Source organism: Bos grunniens, chromosome 3 (assembly GCF_055505025.1).
Source record: "Bos grunniens cultivar Pamir isolate PY7600 chromosome 3, Bosgru_T2T1.0, whole genome shotgun sequence".
NCBI classification, from domain to species: Eukaryota; Metazoa; Chordata; class Mammalia; order Artiodactyla; family Bovidae; genus Bos; species Bos grunniens.
Window position 1 is genome coordinate 82,412,644 of NC_141167.1, and position 21,681 is coordinate 82,434,324.

General features: G+C 37.6%; 1 long non-coding RNA gene and 1 pseudogene across 8 annotated transcripts in view; one reads left to right on the forward strand and one right to left on the reverse strand.

The window, feature by feature from the left end:
- The window catches only part of LOC147375928 (uncharacterized), a 381,799-nt gene that overhangs the window by 127,137 nt on the left and 232,981 nt on the right, over positions 1–21,681 (reverse strand). For 4 of the 8 annotated variants that reach the window (XR_015161620.1, XR_015161617.1, XR_015161618.1 and 1 more), the window contains one exon: positions 15,633–15,950. The exons of 2 other annotated variants lie outside the window; for them this stretch is intronic. This is a non-coding gene — a long non-coding RNA (uncharacterized LOC147375928). Of the gene's footprint in view, positions 1–13,439; positions 15,279–15,632; positions 15,951–21,681 lie in introns of those variants that run through there. 2 more of the 8 variants (XR_015161621.1, XR_015161622.1) reach the window with 2 other exon arrangements.
- LOC147375929 (renin receptor pseudogene) lies at positions 913–11,708 on the forward strand (annotated as a pseudogene).

A 21,681-nucleotide genomic window follows, 5' to 3' on the forward strand; every position in this document is an offset into this window, starting at 1 on the left:
GCAGGTCTAAAGGCCTAAAAATGGAAAAGACCTTGATATGAGTGTTCAATTAACTGAACATAGTAAGAGCCCTCAACCTTCAATACGTATAATCTAGTGCATGTCAAATGCATGACCAATGTTATTTTAGTATAAAATGCTAACAACAATTTTCTATTTAAATTGATGAGTAAATTTTATCAATAGTATAGAAACTGTAAGCCCTCTTTTATTTACTATTTTAAATATGAGGTGATTATTTCTACATTGCTTTTAACTGAAGAGGATCAGTTATTAAGTTCATGTTCAACTGCAATATTTAGTCTTACCATAGTTTCTCTAATAAAGATATCTTACTAGATAACTCAGTAGATATCTCACTAAATATCTACTTTTGACAATTTAAATTATACAACTGGATATATGAATTTTTGGATTAAATATCTATGCAGCATTGAGAAAGAAATGATTATACAAGCAAAATTCCTCAAAAGGGGCTACAATAATAGGTGGCCATTTTAAGGAGACCACAGGCAAGAATACTGGAGTGGGTTGCCATTCCCTCCTTCAGGGGATCTTCCCAACCCAGGGATTCAACCCAGGTCTCCTGCATTGCAGGTGGATTCTTTATCATCTGAGCCACCAGAGAAGCCCTTGTACTGTTTTAGCCTCATATGAAGTGTTTAGTTTCAAATTTAATTTGCTGTTTTTAACAATGTCATAAATAATACTTTAAAACTTTGGGGGGAATACTGAGTATACAAAGATTCAGATTTTCTAATTAGATTCATTAAAACTAGAAATCTTGTCTCCTCTCAAAGTTTATACTGATGTAAAGAACTGAAGCACCCAACAGGATAAGAGAAGTGAAGGATCTGGAGAATAATGAAAGTACTTTCTTGCATTACTTAAATGTTCTTTGACCCAGAATAGATGAGTTCTCTAGATGAAGCATGTGAGTTATTGTACCAAAGTTGACAAATGTTTATGCTACCAAAAAAATCTGTTTTATATGCCAGAAAATTGCACAGCTCTAATAGGGAAGAATAAATCTGACTCCATATTAGATGTTTCTTTAACTTTTGTGTTCTGCTGTTTTTTGCTACAAGTTAATCACTAGCCCAAAGGAACATTGACTATAGTTTAAAGAATACACAGTGGTCCTTCTCCAGGGATCCTCCTTTCCATGCCTGAACAATACCTTTGTTCAGCTCACAAGAAATGTTTTGATCCAGCCTAACTAAATAGCCTCTTGATGAAAGTGGGGGAGAGTGAAAAAGTTGGCTTAAAGCTCAATATTCAGAAAGCTAAGATCATGGCATCCAGTCCCATCACTTCATGGCAAATAGATGAGGAAAAAGCGGGAACAGTGGCTGACTTTATTATTTTGGGCCCCAAAATCACTGCAGATGGTGATTGCAGCCATGAAATTAAAAACGCTTACTCCTTGGAAGGAAAGTTATGACCAACCTAGACAGCATATTAAAAAGCAGAGACATTACTTTGCCAACAAAGATCCATCTAGTCAAGGCTATGGTTTTTCCAGTGGTCATGTATGGATGTGAGTGCTGGACTATAAAGAAAGCTGAGCACAGAAAAATTAATGCTTTTGAACTATGGTGTTGGAAAAGACTCTTGAGAGTCCCTTGGACTGCAAGGAGATCCAACCAGCCCATCCTAAAGGAGATCAGTCCTGGGTGTTCATTGGAATGACTGATGTTGAAGCTGAAACTCCAATACTTTGGTCACCTGATGTGAAGAGCTGACTCACTGGAAAAGACCCTGATGCTGGGAAAGATTGAGGGCAGGAGGAGAAGGGGATGACAGAGGATTAGATGGTTGGATGGCACCACCAACTTAATGGATATGGGTTTAGGTAGACTCCGAGAGTTGATGATGGACAGGGAGGCCTGGTGTGCTGTGGTTCATGGGATCACAAACAGTCGGACAAAACTGAGTGAACTTAACTGAACTGCAGAATAGAAGAAATGAACACAAACCATATACAGTCTTTCCAAAACCAGGAAATACGTGCAAAAAATTTGGCCTTTTTAGTTTACCTCCTCCTCACTTCTCCCCTGTTTTTTCCATAAAAAGAATTAAAAAAAAAAAAAAAAAAAACTAGTACCCAGATCCCAGCAAGACGGTTCTTAGGGACACTAATTCACCATCTTCTTGGTCTTATGGCTTTCTGAATAAAGTCACTATTTCTTGCCCCAACAACTTGTCCCTTAATTTATTGGCCTGTCATGTGGTGAGCAGTATGAACTTGGACTCCTTAATGTAGCTTCTGTGACTGTGGAGCCATGCACTATAAATACAATAGTTTCAGGGATTACCTATAATACATAATCCTTAACTCAGATTCCTGGAAAATTTCAATGGTCTTTTTACCCATTCTTACCTCTCATGTCAAGAGGGGATTAGACCTTGAAGACTTAAATACAAGATATGACGCCACTGTAGCATTGTTTTCTTAGTCCAGTCACCAAGATGACAGACATAAAAGCATAAATAAATGGGACCTAGCCAGACTTAACATGGAGAAGGCGATGGCAACCCACTCCAGTACTCTTGCTTGGAAAATCCCATGGACGGAGGAGCCTGGTGGGCTGCAGTCCATGGGGTCACTAAGAGTCAGACACGACTGAGCGACTTCACTCTCACTTTTCACTTTCCTGCATTGGAGAAGGAAATGGCAAACCAATCCAGTGTTCTTGCCTGGAGAATCCCAGGGATGGGGGAGCCTCGTGGGCTGCCGTCTATGGGGTCACACAGAGTCAGACATGACTGAAGTGACTTAGTAGCAGCCAGACTTAACAACTTTTGCAGGGCAAAAAACGTCATGAAATGAAGTGAAGTGAAAGTTGCTCAGTCCGACTCTTTGTGTCCAACTCTTTGTGGACCCCATGGACTATACAGTCGATGGAATTCTCCCAGCCAGAATACTGGAGTGGGTAGCCTTTCCCTTCTTCAGGGGATCTTTTCAACCCAGGAATCAAACTCAGTTCTCCCATATTACAGGTGGATTCTTTACCAGCTGAGCCACAAGGGAAGCCCAAAGAACATTATAAACAAACTGAAAAGAAAAAAGCTATGAGCTGGAGAAAATATTTGCAAGTGATGTGACTGAAAGGGCTTTTAATTTCAAAAATAAACAAATAGGTCATACAATTTAATAACAGGAAAGGAAAAACCTAATCCAAAAAAAAGACACAGAAGACCTAAATTGACATTTTTCAAAAGACATATAGATGGTCAACAGATACATGATAAGATGGTCAACATCACTAATTATTCAGTTCAGTTCAGTTCAGTCGTTCAGTCGTGTCCAACTCTTTGCGACCCCATGAATCGCAGCATGCCAGGCCTCCCTGTCCATCACCAACTCCCAGAGTTCACTCAGACTCACGTCCATCGAGTCAGTGATGCCATCCAGCCATCTCATCCTCTGTCATCCCCTTCTCCTCCTGCCCCCAATCCCTCCCAGCATCAGAGTCTTTTCCAATGAGTCAACTCTTCACTAATTATTAGACAAATGCAAATAAAAACTACAATCAGGTATCACCTAATGTGGTCAGATGGCCACCATCAAAGAGTCTATAAATAATAAACGGTAGAGAATATGAGGAGAAAAGGAAACCCTCCTACACTGCTGGTGGGAATGCAGATTGGTGCTGCTACTTTGGAAAATACTATCAAAGGTCCTTAAAAACCTAAAAATAGAATTGCTGTATAATCCACTCATCCCACTTCTAGGCATATATCTGAAAAATATGAAAGCCCCAATTTGAAATGGGATACATGTACCCCAGTGCTCACAGCAATACTATTTACGATAGCCAAGACATGGAAGCAAAATTAAGTGTAAATCAAAAGATGTGGTATATATAGTACATTATTTAATACACGCACACACACACGATAGAATACTGCTGCTGCTGCTGCTAAGTCGCTTCAGTCGTGTCCGATTCTGTATGACCCCATAGACGGCAGCCCGGGATTCTTCAGGCAAGAACTACTCAGTCATAAAAAGAATGAAATAATGCTATTTGAAGCAACATGGATAGCCCTAGAAGTTATCATACTAAATGAAGTAAGTCAGACAAAGACAAATAATGTATGATATCACTTATATGTTGATTCTAAAACACAGTACAAATGAACTTATTTACAAAAAAGAAACAGACTCACAACAGAAAACAAACTTCCGGTTACCAAGGGGAAGAGGACAGTAGGAGTAAATTGGCAGTATCGGTTTAACAGATGCCCTCTATCATGCATAAAACAAAAGACTAGATATAGTGTATAGCAGAAGGAACTATATTTAATATCTTGTAATAAACTCTAATGAAAAAGAATTTTCAAATGAATAAGAATATATATATTTATACGTATCACCAAGTCACTTTTCTATACATGTGAAATTAATATCATACTGTAAATCAACTGAACTTCAATAAAAAATAAGAGAGGAGAGTGGACAAATGAGTATCTCATCATTCTTCACAGAGGAAATCTGAATTTCTGGCCAACCATTCTAACTCCATTCTCTTGCATACACCAAAAGAGCTTAAGACAAAAGTCATCACAAAACATGACAAGAGAGAATATAGTAATTCCACATACCTGAACCAGGATTCAAATTCTAGAAAGCTTGGCAATGATGCTAATAAGGCTGTCTTGAAAGGTACAACATGGCTAACAAAATTGAAGGCACAGTGATTGCTATACCTTTGTTGAGGAAAATCCCTATCATCAAAAAAATTAACCATTTTAATGCCAAAGAATATTCAAACTACTGCACAACTGCACTCATTTCACACACTAGCAAAGTAATACTAAAAATTCTCCAAGCCAGGCTTCAAAGGTACGTGAACCATGAACTTCCAGATGTTCAAGCTGGATTTAGAAAAAACAAAGGAACCAGAGATCAAATTGCCAACATCGGTTGGCTCATCACAAAAGCAAGAGAATTCCAGAAAAAACATCTATTTCTGCTTTATTGACTATATCAAAGCCTTTGACTGTGTGGGTCACAACAAACTGTGGAAAATTCTTCAAGAAATGGGAATACTATACCACATTACCTGCCACCTGAAAAATCTGTATGCAGGTAAAGAAGCAACAGTTAGAACCAAACATGGAACAACAGACTGGTTCCAAATTGGGAAAGGAGTATGTTAAGGCTGTATATTGTCACCCTGCTTATATAACTTACATGTAGAGTACATTATATGAAATGTGGGGCCAGATGAAGCACAAGCTGGAATCAAGATTTCCGGGAGAAATATCAATAACCTCAGATATGCAGTGACACCACCCTTATGGCAGAAAGTGAAGAAGAACTAAAGAGTCTTTTGATGAAAGTGAAAGAGGAGCATGAAATAGCTGGCTTAAAACTCAACGTTAAAAAAACTAAGATCATGGCATCTGGTCCCATCATTTCATGGCAAATAGATGGGGAAGCTATGGAAACAGTGACAGACCTTATTTTTGGGGGCTCCAAAATCACTGCAGATGGTGACTACAGCCACAAAATTAAAAGATGTTTGGTCCTTGGAGGAAAAGCTATAACAAACCTAGATAGCATATTAAAAACCAGAGACATTTCTTTGCCAGCAAAGGTCTGTCTAGTCAAAACTATGGTTTTTTCCAGTTGTCATGTATGGATGTGAGAGTTGGACCATAAAGAAAGCTGAGTGCTGAAGAACTGATGCTTTTGAACTGGTGTTGGAGAAGACTCTTGAGAGTCCCTTGGACTGCAAGGAGATTCAACCAGTCCATCCTAAAGTAAATCAGTCCTGAATATTCTTTGGAAGGACTGATGTTGAAGCTGAAACTCCAATAATTAGGCCACCTGATGCGAAGAACTGACTCATTAGAAAAGATCCTCTGATGCTGGGAAAGATTGAAGGCAGGAGGAGAAGGGGACGACAGAGGATGAGATGGTTGAATGGTAACACTGACTTATGGACATGAGTTTGAGTAGACTCCCGGTGTTGGTGATGGACAGGGAGGCCTGGCGTGCTGCAGTCCATGGGTTTGCAGAGTTGGACACGACTGAGTGACTGAACTGAATGTTTTAAGGATTGTGTAAATACCAATGCTCTGCTGAGGTTTATTTTATACACTCTCAATTATTAAAATAAAACATCTCAATTGTTATAAATAATAAAATATCGATATGGATTATGACTAATGAAACAAACACCACTATCTAGAAGTCTTTTTCACAAAGAGAACAGAAGAAGATTGCTTTCTGGTTTGTTTTTGCTAGGCATCCATCACATGCAAGAATATGGTACTATTTGTAACTGTTTAAAACTCATAGTCTGCTTTAAAATGCATATTTAAGTCTGAATGTTGTGATTTTCTGAGATTCCTAGGTAAATGTATTTGGGGACCATAACGCACATAGCTCCTTCCTCTCCTTGACTTATGTGATTGGCTTTGTAATTCCATTTGTCTTTCTCTCATCTTCTAGACCTATTTTTCTCTTCCCTCACTTCTTTCCCTCACTTCTTTCCCTCCTTCCTATCTATTGAAAATAGAGTGTCTGCTTCTGAAAATGTCCATATCTATTTATAACACTGATTAGAGTGTACTAAAATTTGAATAAGCAAGAGATATTACATATACCACCTATACCACTCTACCTCAATTTCCTCATACTGAAATGGGAAGGAAGAGTTGAATATTCCTGAAATTCTCTGTAGCTTAAATACCCTGAAAGTTTAGTAGTTTTCTTTCCCTTTTTAAGTGCTAATGTTTTAATATTGGGACTGCAATTGAAAGTGATGGTATTTGATAAAATTTTTTCAGCAAATGGATATATAGAAATATTTTCAATGGCAAGCCATTTAAAGAAAAATATATGAATTTATAAATAATGGGATATTTGAACCAATATGGGGGAAAATCTAACTAGATAATTTATCTGTAAATTAATGTCCAGTAATTGTATGCTTTTATTCTGACTTTCAAATTCCTCTAGATTTCATTTCTGGCCGTGTTGGGTCTTTGTCACTGAGTGCAGGCTTTCTCTAGTTGCGGTGAGTGGGGGTTACTATCGTGTGGCAGGGCATGGGCTCTAGGGCACAGGCTCAGGAGTTGTGGTGCATGGGCTTAGTTGCCCCGTGGCATGTGGCGTCTTCCTGGCCCGGGGACTGAACCCATGTTCCCTGCATTGGCAAGTGGATCCTTATCCACTGTACCACCAACAAAGTCCCAAATTAATCCAGACTTAATGGAATATTTTTATAAAACATATTTTTGGTTAAGAAGTGGGACATATTTTATCAACATTATTTCACTATACAAATAACTTATTTTTATTGAACTTCATAATACACTGATTATCTGAGTTAGCATTGTTTTAATTGCTTCAGAGACAATTTCTCATTTAATTATTATAATGACCCAGTAAGATACAGACTTTTTCATACACTGAACTTTTAAATTCATCCTAAAGTTTACCTCATTTCGTAGCTCTAAAGGAATGACATCTTGGTAACTCTGGTTTATGAATGGTGCATTGAAAATTCATCTTACTCTCATAAAAACAACCCAGGTATATGCACTCTGAATAATGAAAGTAAATGCCTTCTGCAGTTAAGGAGAAAAATATGTCCCAACATAATTATGAAACATAATAATCTAGCAGCTATAGAATAGCCCATACCCAAAGACACAAACCCTGGCTGAAAAAATTATGACTATCTTTATCTATATACACACACTATGCAATTGATCCAATGAATAAATATTTCAACTTGTTTTTGTGCACAGGTAAAAATAGAAGTTCAAACTATGGAAATTAAAACCCTGTTTTCCTCCAGAGTAAATTATTCTTCTATGTAACACTACATTTCATGAATTTTTTTCCTTTGCAATGCTGGCATTGATTCATACTTCTGTTAGGCATATGTATAATGTAATGTAGTTTAAAAAACATTAGTGTCAGAGTGGTTGCTTCTGTGCCTGGAGCAATATGACAATCACATGGCCAAATAAGCTAAACAAATGAAAATGTAAAATCCTGAATATGAGCATAAGTGATTTTAGAAGAGATTTTAATGTATCATAGTGAAGTACACAAGATTGCAATATAGTAAGTTTTTAACACATAAAGAATGATTATATTAATTAAAATAAAGCCCTTCCTATGCATTCTATATAATACATGCCATTACAATTGGGAAAAAAGCCTCTTCAAGGTCACAACTAGCCTGTAATACATTTTTGTTAAGTTTGTTGAAGTATTTACCATTGTTCTGATTTTCCAAGCAAGGAAAAACTTCATTAGAGAAAGGCAATTAATTTTAAAAAGCTTTGAATGCAACTAATGAAGCTACAGGATTCATTACCAGTGAAGGTCACAGAGCTACATAGAGTCCTGAATTTATCTTTATCTCCAGTTGTATGACTGATTGACAGAGTTGAGCATTAGGAATTCTATCACACAGCAACCAAAGTCTATCACATAGCAACCATAAGCTACCACCCAGCAATAGGACCACAGCAAGGCAATCTAATCAGAACAACATCAAAGTGGATTCTATGGACCATGTACATGATGAAAAGTGAAAGTTTCTCAGTTGTGTCGGACTCTTTGCTACCTCCTGGGTTATACAGTCCATGGAATTCTCCAGGCCAGAATACTGGAGAGGATAACCAGTTCCCTTTTCTGGGGGATCTTCCCAATCCAGAGATCCAATCCAGGTCTTTTGCATTAAGGCGGATTCTTTACCAGCTGACCACCAGGGAAGCCCAAGAATACTGGAGTGAGTAGCCTATCCCTTCTCCAAAAGATCTTCCTGACCCAGGAATCTAACCTGGGTCTCCTGCATTGCAGGGGGATTTTTTACCAGCTAAGCTACCAGGGAATCCCCATGTATATCATATTAAGTTCCAATTTCTTTCTCAAATGATTTAACTCTAATTTTGTAAAAATGTTTACTTAAATATTGAAAGTGCCCAATTCTTCTTAATGAGAAACCCACATCTTCTATCTTAGTTAACAGTTTTATGCTCTTTTAAAAATCCTCTGGGAATAAAATATTTTACTTAGTATTGAAAGTGCCCCATGCTTCTTAACATAAGAAGTGGTGGCGGTGGTTTAGTCGCTAAGTAGTATCTGACTCTTTGCAACCCTCTGGACTGTAGCCCACCAGGCTCCTCTGTCCATGGGATCCTCCAGGCAAGAATACTGGAGTGAGTTGCCATTTCCTTCTCCAGGGGATCTTCCCGACCTAGGAATAGAACCCAGGTCTCCTGCCTTGCAGGCAGGTTCTTTACCAATGGAGCTACAATACATGTCTTCTATCTCAGTTAACACTTTTTACTCTTTTAAAAATCCACTGGGAATAAAATATTTTACTTAATGAATCAACAAAGTACCAAAAGCAACTTATGATTATGGTATTGACAGAATGTGCCATATAGAAATCAATGAAAAGTATCATGTAAACTATCTTTTGGGGGCTGTGCTGGTATTGAAAAGTATTTACTAAACATATTTTGATAGTCATTTATTTGTTCCTTGTTATTAATGTCTATGTTCATTTACTTATCCTCCCATTCATTTTTGAACAGTTATAACAGTAAACATTATATAAGATTGTAGGAATAAGAAAATAAATATAAAATGGGCCCTCCCTAAAGAAGTATAGACTTCACTGAAGAGAGTAAGGTTCACATTCCAAGTAAAATAAGTGTCATTAGCGCTGCTATCAAAAAAGACTTCCAGAGAACAATGAACACTTGATCAATGTAACTCACCTTCATAAAAATGTATTTTTTTAAAAAATCTACTATTCTAGAGGCATCAGCAGCTTTTAAAGCTCCCCAGGTGATTCCAAGCATGGCCAGGAGAGGGATCAGGCTGGTGGGACAGAGGGACAAGCTGAGCTGTGGCATGAGCCTCCCTCAGAGAAAGCAGGGATAAATTGTCACCATCTTGGCAGATCCCCGGAAAAGCAATGAAAAGGAGCCACCCGCACTAGGATATCTTGGGCAGACTCCCTTACCTTCATGCTGGTCCTGGCCTCCCTGCTTGTGTTTTCTTAGGAGTAGATGCTTTCTCTCAGGGTTTGATTTCACTGCCACTTGCTCCCAAAATCCCCTACTTGGGAGGAGAGTGGGGAGCTGAGACACACGTACTCAGAGGGCTTTTCAGTCATCCTGAGTTCATTCATTCAACAAATACACACGGCAGCTCTTGGAGGGCACAGGGAGTTGTGTCTGTTTTGTGTTTCCTGCATAGAGTGAAATAAAGTGTTGCCAATATCGACAGCTTCCTGAGGGCATCTGCTGTCTCTACTCCAGACGTAAGCAGCAAACGGAACTTGATGACTGTCATTTCTATATGGACCCTTATGTTTATATGATCTCGCTGTGTCTGGCTCTGTAAACTTTGGTGATGTACCTCCTTGTGACCCTGCCATCTGGCTGTGGCTGCCCTTCACCTCAACCATAAGTTTGTGAGGCTCCCATTGTTGACATCTGGGTCCTGCCTCATGCATCTTCCCTGCTGTTTGGACTGTACAGTATTAGGGCAGCACAAGGAACTGATCCGCCTCTCTTCTAAACCCAGTCCATGAGTGTCTCACTGGATCCTGAGAGTAACCCTGCAAGCCTGGCCCTGAAGGGTGGAGTCAAAGGTATCAGGAAACAGAGAGTTCTTAGCCAGCAGTATTATGCTTACCTGTATCAGGTGTCTTAGGGAACAAATTTAGTATATTAAGATCACCAGTATCTGTTGTTTTCCAGAATGGAAATTGCCCTATTCCAGGAGAGCGAATCCCAGACGTGGCTGCATGGTCCATGGGCTTCTCTGTGAAAGAAGACCTTTCTTGGCCGGGCCTTACAGTAGGTAACCTGTGCCACCATCTTCAGGCTACTGTTATGGTGATGGTGAAAGGAGTGGACAAGCTTGCTCTACCCCCAGGCAGTGTCATTTCATACCCTTTGGAGAATGCAGTTCCTTTTAGTCTTGACAGCATGGCAAATTCCATTCACTCTTTATTTTTGAAGAAACTCCAGTGGTTTTTGCTGTTGGCTCCCAGTGAGGAAAGAGTGTACATGGTGGGGAAAGCAAACTCGGTTTTCAAAGATCTCAGTAATGCTCAGACAGCTCCACAATCGACTGTTTCAAGAAACCTCTGCTCTCACTTCATTTCCCCTCAATTCTCTAAGTATGAACAATGAAGTTGATCTCCTTTTTCTTTCTGAACTGCAAGTGCTGCATGATATTTCAAGTTTGTTGTCCCGACATAAGCATCTAGCCAAGGATCATTCTCCTGATTTATACTCACTGGAGTTGCCAGGTCTGGAAGAAATTGGTAAATATTATGGGGAAGACTGAACAATTTAGAGATGCCTCTAAGATCCTTGCTGATGCTCTGCAAAAGTATGCAGATGTCATGTACAATCTCTATGGTGGGAACGCAGTGGTAGAGTTGGTGACTGTCAGATCATTTGACACATCCCTTATGAGGAAGACAAAGACTATCCTTGAGACAAAACAAGTAAAGGACCCCTTAACTCCCTATAATCTTGCCTATAAATATAATTTTGAATATCCAGTGGTTTTCAGCCTGGTACTTTGGATAATGATCGGTTTGGCCTTGACTCTGATTGTCACCTGTTACAATATGTGGAACATGGATCCTGAAAATGATAGCATCATTTATAGGATGACAAACCAGAAGATTTGAATGGATTGAACTTTCCTTAAGCCAAACTTGGAAAAAAAGAAGGTTTAGAATTGACTGTTTCATTAAAATAAATCTTTTAGTGTAGTTTAAACTAGATTGCTGCTGCTAAGTTGCTTCAGTCGTGTCCGACTCTGTGCGACACCATAGACGGCAGCCCACCAGGTTCCGCCGTCCCTGGGATTCTCCAGGCAAGAACACTGGAGTGGGTTGCCATTTCCTTCTCCAATGCATGAAAGTGAAACATGAAAGTAAAGTCGCTCAGTTGTGTCTGACTCTAGCGACCCCATGGGCTACCAGGCTCCTCCGTCCATGGGATTTTGCAGGCAAGAGTAGTGGATTGGAGTGCCATTGCCTTCTCTTTAAACTAGATAGTACACTTTAAATTTATAAAAAATCAAATTTTGTTCTCTTTTGTGTGTGCCTGTTCTTTTAGAGTGAATTATATAGTATTGATGTGAGGTGACCCTTGTGATATAAATTCCATAATATGCTCAAATATGATGATATAACCATTTAATATAGTTTCATTCCATTTACTATTTAAAATAGGCACTGTAATAAATAACATTTAGAATAGTTTGTGTTATTCATTTTGGCAAAATGTGCTGAATTTGAAATGTTTAACTTCCTTACACAGGACAGGTTAAAAGTGATATTTGGGCTGTTATATACTATGAACCATTTCTAAATGTCTTAATGTAAATATCTCTGAAACAGGAAAAGGTTTTTAACTTTGAGCAGCTATTAACTATGAATGTGCTTACACAGTCACTCAGATCTGGAATTGCATCTGATTGAGAGATAATAGCTATTATTTTAATCTCTTCTGAAAGTTTGGTGATCTGAATGGTCAAGTGTGGATACTGAACATACTACATTGATATAAGAAGGAATTAGCTTTGTGGAGTTATAGACACTTGTAATCACATACACAAAAAACATTTGGGGGGCATCCTGGGGCATGATTGCAGTCATTTTCTCTCTTGTGTAAGTTACTCTGGTTTACGGTACAAAATCATTCTATAGAAAGTTAAGTGTAAGTAGATACTCCCTACTTTATGTAAAAATGGACCAATGTCTATAAAGAGTGACAAATAAAGTTAACAACGATTTTTTAAAAAATCTTCTATTCTTGTATAGGAGTGTTCTGTTGGAACACTGGTCTATTCTGACCAACTGGGCTTTACCTGAACTTGAAAATCTATGAACTGTGTGTGTGTGTGCATATGTTTATATTCATATTTAATACTAAGCTGTCCACATTTTAAAATATGACATTTAGAAGTTATAAAATATAGGAAGACTAGTTTAAAGCCTACTGAATTATACTGACAATCTATTATGAGTCTCTGAATTACATCATCAGTATTACTGACAGCAAAGGAGGTGATATATACAATTGTGTAAAGAGAAGAGTAGTCAGAACTTGTGGCTTATTGTGTATTAACAGTTGAAGGAGAAAAAGATCTCTAGCTTAGATAAATAGATTCTATCCTTTGAAATAAGGGAAACAGATTTGAGGAGAATTGATATGAGGAAGAATCAAGTAAGAAATATATGGGCATGTTGATTTTTATATGCCTGGATAATTTCTAACAGAAGAATTTCAAGGAGTCTAATAGGTAAATGAGAATGGAACTCACATAAAGCTATTTGGTCAGCATTTCCATCTTTAACCACAGGGAGTGAAACATTTAGTTTTGTGAGTTTCAAATAATAAATCTGTAATTATATATTTTTTGTTTCCATGAATATCTGACCTATTCAAAGCAGCTAAAAAGAAAACCTAAAATTTTATTATTTAAAAATCAATAAATTCAATGTAAAAGAAATTTAAGTAAACTCTCAAATATTTTTCAACTCATATTATTTATACTTATAAAATTATTAAAGCTTAAAATTGTAATAAGAATTATGAGCACTATGTCTTAAAATATGGTCTGAAGAAACACATGTAAAGATGCTCAACATCACTCATTATTAGAAAAAAGCAAATACTACAATGAAGTATCACCTCACAGCAGTCAGAACAGCCATCATAAAAAATCTACAAACAACTCTTACACTGTTAGAAAGAATGTAAATTGATATAACCACTATACAGAACGGAATGGAGAGTCCTTAAAAAAAACTATGAATAAAACTACCATATGACCCAGCAATCCCACTATTGGGCATATACTCTGAGAAAACCATAATTCAAAAGACACATGTACCCCAATGTTCATTGCAACACTATTTACACTAGCTATGACACAAAAGCAACCAAGAAGTCCATCATAGATGAATGGATAAAGAATTGTGGTACATTTATATAATATTTAGTTCAGTTCAGTTCAGTCACTCAGTCTTGTCTGACTCTTTGTGACCCCATGAATTGCAGCACGCCAGGCCTCCCTGTTCATCACCAACTCCCGGAGTTCACCCAAACTCATTTCCATCAAGTTGGTGATACCATCCAGCCATCTCATCCTGTGTTGTCCCCTTCTCCTCCTGCCCCCAATCCCTCCCAGCATTAGAGTCTTTTCCAATGAGTCAACTCTTCGCATGAGGTGGCCTATGTATTGGAGTTTCAGCTTTAGCATCAGTCCTTCCAAAGAACACCCAGAACTGATCTCCTTTAGAATGGACAGATTGGATCTCCTTGCAATCCAAGGGACTCTCAAGAGTCTTCTCCAATACTACAATTCAAAAGTATCAATTTTTCAGCACTCAGCCTTCTTCACAGTCCAACTTTCACATCCATACATGACCACAGGAAAAACCATAGCCTTGACTAGACGGACCTTTGTTGGCAAAGTAATGTCTCTGGTTATTAATATGCTGTCTAGGTTGGTCATAACTTTCCTTCTAAGGAGTAAGCTACTTTTAATTTTATGGCTGCAATTACCATCTGCAGTGATTTTGGAGCCCAAGAAAATAAAGTCTGACACTGTTTCCCCATCTATTTCCCATGAAGTGATGGGACCAGATGCCATGATCTCAGTTTTCTCAATGTTGAGCTTTAAGCCAACTTTTTCACTCTCCTCTTTCACTTTCATCAAGAGGTTTTTTAGTTCCTCTTCATTTTCTGCCATAAGGGTGGTGTCGTCTGCATATCTGAGGTTATTTGTATTTCTCCCGGCAATCTTGATTCCAGCTTGTGCTTCTTCCAGCCCAGCGTTTCTCATGATGTACTCTGCATATAAGTTAAATAAGCAGGGTGACAATATAAACCCTTGATGTACTCCTTTTCCTATTTGGAACCAGTCTGTTGTTTCATGTCCAGTTATAACTGTTGCTTCTTGACCTGCATATAGGTTTCTCAAGATGCAGGTCAGGTGGTCTGGTATGCGCATCTCTTTCAGTATTTTCCACAGTTTATTGTGATCCACACAGTCAAAGGCTTTGGCATAGTCAATAAAGCAGAAATAGATGTTTTTCTGGAACTCTCTTGCTTTTTCCATGATCCAGTGGATGTTGGCAATTTGATCTCTGGTTCCTCTGCCTTTTCTAAAACCAGCTTGAACATCTGGATATTATTCAACCATAAAAAGGAATGAATTTGAGTCAGTTCTAGTGAAGTGATGAATCGAAAGCCTGTTATACAGAATGAAGTAAGTCAGAAAGAAAAAGAAATATATCAACACATGTACATGGCCTGAAGAAGAAAATATTTAAAGTATGACAATCAGAGAGTTGAACTTCCCTAGCTATCAAGTGGTTAAGACGCCACACTTCCACTGCAGAGAATCCAGGTTTGATCCCTGGTTAGGAAACTAAGATCCCACATGACACAGAGAGGCCAAAAACAAACAATCAAAGAGAGGAACAATAATTAAGGTAGAGTATCAGTAGGGGAGAAGATAAAGAGAAAATTCAAGAAATAATTAGTCAGCGGGGTCAAGTGCTTTTTACTGGTTAAGTTAAAGCAGTAGAAAAATTCAGTGCATATTTAATACCAACAAAGAAACTAGTTTTATTTGAATGCTTCAAGTAAAAACCAAATTCTTAAATGTTTAGGGTATAATGAAAGTGAAAAAGTGAACACAGAGATGGTCATTTATATTGTAGACAAGCTGAAACTGTTAGTCAGATCTGACTCTGTGACCCTGTGGACTGTAGCCTGCCAGGCTCCTCTGTCCTTGGGATTCTCCAAGCAAAAATACTGGACTGGGTTGCCATTTCCTTCTCCAGGGGATCTTCCAGAGGCAGGGATCAAACCCGGGTGTCCCACAGTGATGGCAGATTCTTTACCATATTGTAGAGAAACTGATTGAAAAGGGAAGGAGGTATGGAAATAGTTAGAAAAGTTTATGGTCAAGAAACTTGTTACATTTTTAGTTTTAAGTCAGCTTCAAACACTGGCAAGCTTTTCAGCTGTTAACACAGATTTTCCAGCTGTTAACACAGAATCCACTGAAGAAGGAGGGACTGCATGTATAGGAGAGAAGAGAAAAAAATATTTGAACAAAATCCTGGAATAAACAGAAGTGATCGAATCAGGATAAGAGATAAAGAATGGAACCTTGAAAGATTACAGGAGAAAGGATGACATATTTATAAGTACAGAAGCAAAATTTTAAAATATTTCCTTGAGGAATTACCTTTCAAAGTCTTTTTTTTTTTTTTTCCATTTTCTATTTGTGTATTGGACATGACATAGAAATAAGTATCATCCAAGTTCAAACTCTACCTACTACTTACTAGCTGAGGGACCTACCGCATATAAAACCTGTGAAAATTTGTTTCCTCATTTGAATGATTGAAACAATAATTTCTATCTTAAGTAGTCACTGTGATAACTAAATGAGATAATGTGGAAAAATTTAGAATGTGTACCAAAATGAAAGGAGATTAGCAAATGTTTGCTCTCCTTCTAGTAAGACACACAGTTACCAATGTGTTTTAATTTTTCAATGAACTGATCTTAGATTATTAAAGAAAATACTTGTAAAGACTTCCATTATAATGTGCATTTGTTTTTTTGCTACCATAAAATGTGTTTGAATTTGAAAAACAAATTCTTTGCCCTTTTAGCAACTCTCCTAGATGAACGCAATGGAACAAGAAGTTACATAAGATAATAAATGTGTATTTAATTATTTATTTTTCAAAATTCAGTGCCTATGATGGATGGTACAATGCAAGAATACTCTCTAAATTATACTTAATATTAGAAGAAATTTTGCTATAGTAATCTTTTTCAAAAATAGCTAGTTACAGTTATCTAGTCCTCCTCACCGGAGAAGGCAGTGGCACCCCACTCCAGTACTCGTGCCTGAAAAATCCCATGGGCAGAGGAGCCTGGTGGGCTGCAGTCCACGGGGTCGCTAAGAGTGGGACATGACTGAGCGACTTCACTTTGACTTTTCACTTTCATGCATTGGAGAAGGCAATGGCAACCCACTCCAGTGTTCTTGCCTGGAGAATCCCAGGGACAGAGGAGCCTGGTGGGCTGCCATCTATGGGGTCACACAGAGTCGGACATGACTAAAGTGACGCAGCAGCAGCAGCAGTCCTCCTCACTTGTGTTTGTATTTTAGTCTTATTAAAACAAGACTTGATTTGAAGGATAAAAACCATAGTTGTGTCTTCCTGGCAGGACTGACAAATGATGGCACCAAAAAATAAAACTTTAATTTTCTGAATATTCCTTAAGACACATACATCTGTAGCTCCCTTGTGAGTTTTAAGAATACTGTCTTATAAGTGATAGTTCTTCCTTACAACTTCTGAAAATAAATTATACATGAACCATGAATCTTTGCCCTCTCACCTGGGAGACACTTCAAAAACAAGGATAAAGAAAAAGATTCAATTACAAAAATGAATAAATAAATAAAAGCTGAATGTTTTATCAAATAACCATATGTTTGGGGAAAGTATTTATCTTTACAAAATTCATTAAAATTCATATCCATCTCTAAATTTATCATGTCTATTTCCCCATTGCCCTCCTCTTCTAGCCCCCAAATAAACAAAACCACCAACCAGTCAAAATATTCACTGTTTTATTCTACATTTGGTCAAAATATCTCTGTTTACCAAAATAGCTCTATTTATACCTGTTTGGTCACTTGAATCTTGGATTTATTCAGAATTACTTCTTTCATCACTCCCTATGCAAATAACTATGGCCTCCAAATCAGACTAAACTCCACTGGGCCCCTCCTTATGAATAAGTTTAGAATCTTCATTTTCTCAAATAATCCAATGTTAGAATACTTAGAAAATTTTTCATCTGAACTACTATGAGTTTAGTCATTCCAACTTATTGTGACCCCATGGACTACAACAAGTCAGATATTCCTGTCCAGCATGAACTCCTGGAGCTTGCTCAAACTCATGTCCATCAAGTTGGTGATACCATCCAACCATCTAATCCTCTGTCGTTCCCTTCTCCTCCCACCTTCAATCTTTCCTAGCATCAGGGTCTTTTCAAATGAGTCAGTTCTTCACATCAGGTGGACAAACTCCAAGTACTGGAGTTTCAGCTTCAGCATCAGTCCTTCCAATGAATAGTCAGGAGTGATTTCCTTTTGAATGGACGGGTTGGATCTCCTTGCAGTCCAAGGGACTTAAACACCAGGAGGAGAAGGAGACAACAGAGGATGAGATGGTTGAATGGCATCACCGACTCAATGGACATGAGTTTGGGTGGGCTCCGGAAGTTGTGATGGACAGGGAGGCCTGGTGTGCTGCGGTTCATGGGTTTGCAAAGAATCATACATGACTGAGCAACTGAACTGAACTGATACTATATCATGTTAGATGATCACTTTCATGTTTTAGTTTACTTAGCTAAAAATTATTCCTGGAAAATGCCCTTTTAATAACTTCTCTAAAAATTATTCCTGGAAAATGCCCTTTTAATAACTTCTCTAAAACCATAACTCATTTAATAAATATTTTTATAATCAATCATAAATATCTTTTTTTTTAACACCAACATTTTCCTTAGCTCTATAGGCAATATCCTATCTCTTGTTCTTTCTTGATGGAATAGGTTTTAAAACTCCTGTAGATCTTGTCAAGACAATAGCAAAATATAGTTAGCATGTCTCCTGAAGTACAATCTTCTCTCAGATGCCACGTGTTTACTTTATGTTTCTTTAATCTTGGACTGTACCATATTATGGGCTTCCCAGGTGGTACAGTAAATTAGAATCTGTCTGTTAATGCCAGGGATGTGGGTTCTATCCCTGGGTCAAGAAGATCCCCTGGAGAAGGAAATGACAGCCCATTCCAATATTCTTGCCTGGGAAATCCCATGGACAGAGGAGCTTGGTGGGATATAGTCCATGGGGTTGCAAAAGAGTCAGACATGATTTAGTGAATAAACAACAGCAAAGTGCTGTATTATAATGATTATTTATCCCTACTCCTTTCCATTTCTTCCATCTCTTCCCTATGTACATCTAGTAGTTGTTGTTCAGTCACTATCCACCTGCTAAGAGATTAAGATTTAGTCACTCAGTTGTGTCCAACTCTCCAGGACCCTGTGGACTATTCCTGCCAGGCTCCTCTGTCTATGGAATTCTCCTGGCAAGAATACTGGAGTGGGTTGCCATTCCCTTCTCCAGGGACTCTTCCTCACCTAGGTATTAAATCTGGGTCAAAGTGACATGGTGTTAGTGGGGAGGCTAGGCAGGCAAACATGTCTTAGTTTAACTGTTTTATACCATCTTTAAAGTATTTTAAATATCCCAAATAATCTGGAACTATACCAACATCATGTAATAAACAACTTATACTGCAGATAAAAGAAAAAAAAATTAACCATTATTTTATTACTCTAAAATTACAAAATACAAAATTTTATTATATTTTAGTACTTTAAGATTGCGTTCACATACTATGAAATCTACAGTTTAGAAAATGATCTCTTTCAGAAAAATGAAAGGTCAAATTCAAAATAAAAATCTAATGAGATTACTGGGCTAATTTCTACCTAGCTTATTAATGACCTTTAGTTGTTTTACCTCTTCCAAAAGGTATTAGCATTCCATTGCTTTGTAACTCAATCAATATCTCCAAATAATATAATAAGATCCCACAAATATAAACTATGAAGTTGACTTGCGATTAATTTTGGAAACATATAGTATTCATGAGTTGCTCCATTACTATTCTTATGTATTTAAAATTCTCTTAAAGACTACTTTTGGAGAAATAATTGACTCGGTCATTCAATCTGAACATGCATTTGATGGTTATTAAACTCAGACACATGTCTACAGAATTCAAATATCCAATCTCCATTAAAATTAAAACATGAAATCAACCTCCTATTCATAATTGTACTGTGTTTTGACAAGTGTATCATCATAATCTGAGCAACAGGTTTGGTTGGGCAACTAATTTTTTTTCAGTAGACAGGAACACATTACTAGCATATAATTTGCTTATTACAAATGTCCTATGTGCCCATAATTTAAAAATGCTCTCATAAAAATCAAAGAGATCATAAATAATTTGATGATGTAGACAGAAAACAGAACATGCAATATTTTTGAAATGCTTAGGGCACTCTCCATGGGGCAGACTATTGTTAGTGTATCAATAAGTGTTAGATGAAGTGAATTGGGGCACAGATATGAGTCTGTATACTAGGAAGATATGTTAGAATAAGAGTCCTCTCCTCATAACTCATCACCATGCTATCATGAAAGAATGAGGAAGTAACAGGAAGAACATCCTTCCTCTTTTTCATTCACTGTAAGACTACAGTTATGAGAAATTAACTTACAATGAAATAAATTACTCATTTGTTCATTTAGTCAACAAATATTTTGAGTACTTATTATGTATAAATACATTGTTGAATGATATGAATTTAGAAATAGATACATAAAAAATGATCTATGACTTACAGGCTGAATTCCAAAGGGAGATACACAAGAAATAGTTATTAAACAACTAATTATATTGTGATAAGAAAGAGGAAAATGTACAGAAAGGAAAAAGAGCCCTAATGCAGTCTATGAAGTAAGGGGAGGTTTCTTTGTGATAACATCATTTCATTTGACATCTAAATAACAATTAAATTTGAGCTATCTAAGGAATGAAAGTAGAGAGAATTACAGACTCAGGAACATCTCATACAAGGGTTTTGATGTTGGATGAGGTAGGTACCGGGAAAAGCACAAAAAAAGTCTGTTTGGATGGATCACTGTGAATTGAGGAAAGAGTACTTGGAGGTTAGGGTTTGAGAAAGACAGAAACCATGAAAAATAATAAAACAATGCCATTTACAACAATATAAATCGGCCTAGAGATTGTCATGGAGAAGGCAATGGCACCCCACCCCAGTACTCTTGCCTGGAAAATCCCATGGAGGGAGGAGCCTGGTGGGCTGCAGTCCATGGGGTCGCTAAGAGTCGGACGCGACTGAGCGTCTTCACTTTCACTTTTCACTTTCCTGCATTGGAGAAGGAAATGGCAACCCACTCCAGTGTTCTTGCCTGGAGAATCCCAGGGACGGGGAAGCCTGGTGGGCTGCCGTCTATCCAGTCGTACAGAGTTGGACACGACTGAAGCGACTAAGCAGCAGCAGCAGCAGCAAAGATTGTCATATTTAGTGAAGTAAGTCAGACAGAGAAAGACAATTGTCATATGATATCGCTTATATGTGAAATCTAAAAACAATGGTAATAAACGAACCTATTTACAAGGAGCTTATTCACAAAATAGAAATGGAATCAGAGATGTAGAAAACAAATGTATGGTTACCAAGGGGGAAAGAGGTGGAGAGGGAAAAATGGGGAGATTTGGATTGACATATACACGCTAATATATACAAAATAGATAACTAATAATGACCTATTGTATAGCACAGGGAACTTTACTCAATACTCTGTAATAGCCTATATGGGAAAAGAATCTATAAAAGAATGGCTATAACTGTAGTCATATGTATAACTGACCGATTCAGTTATATATATAACTGATGTATGTAACCTGAAACTAATACAACATTGGAAATGAACTGCACTCCAAT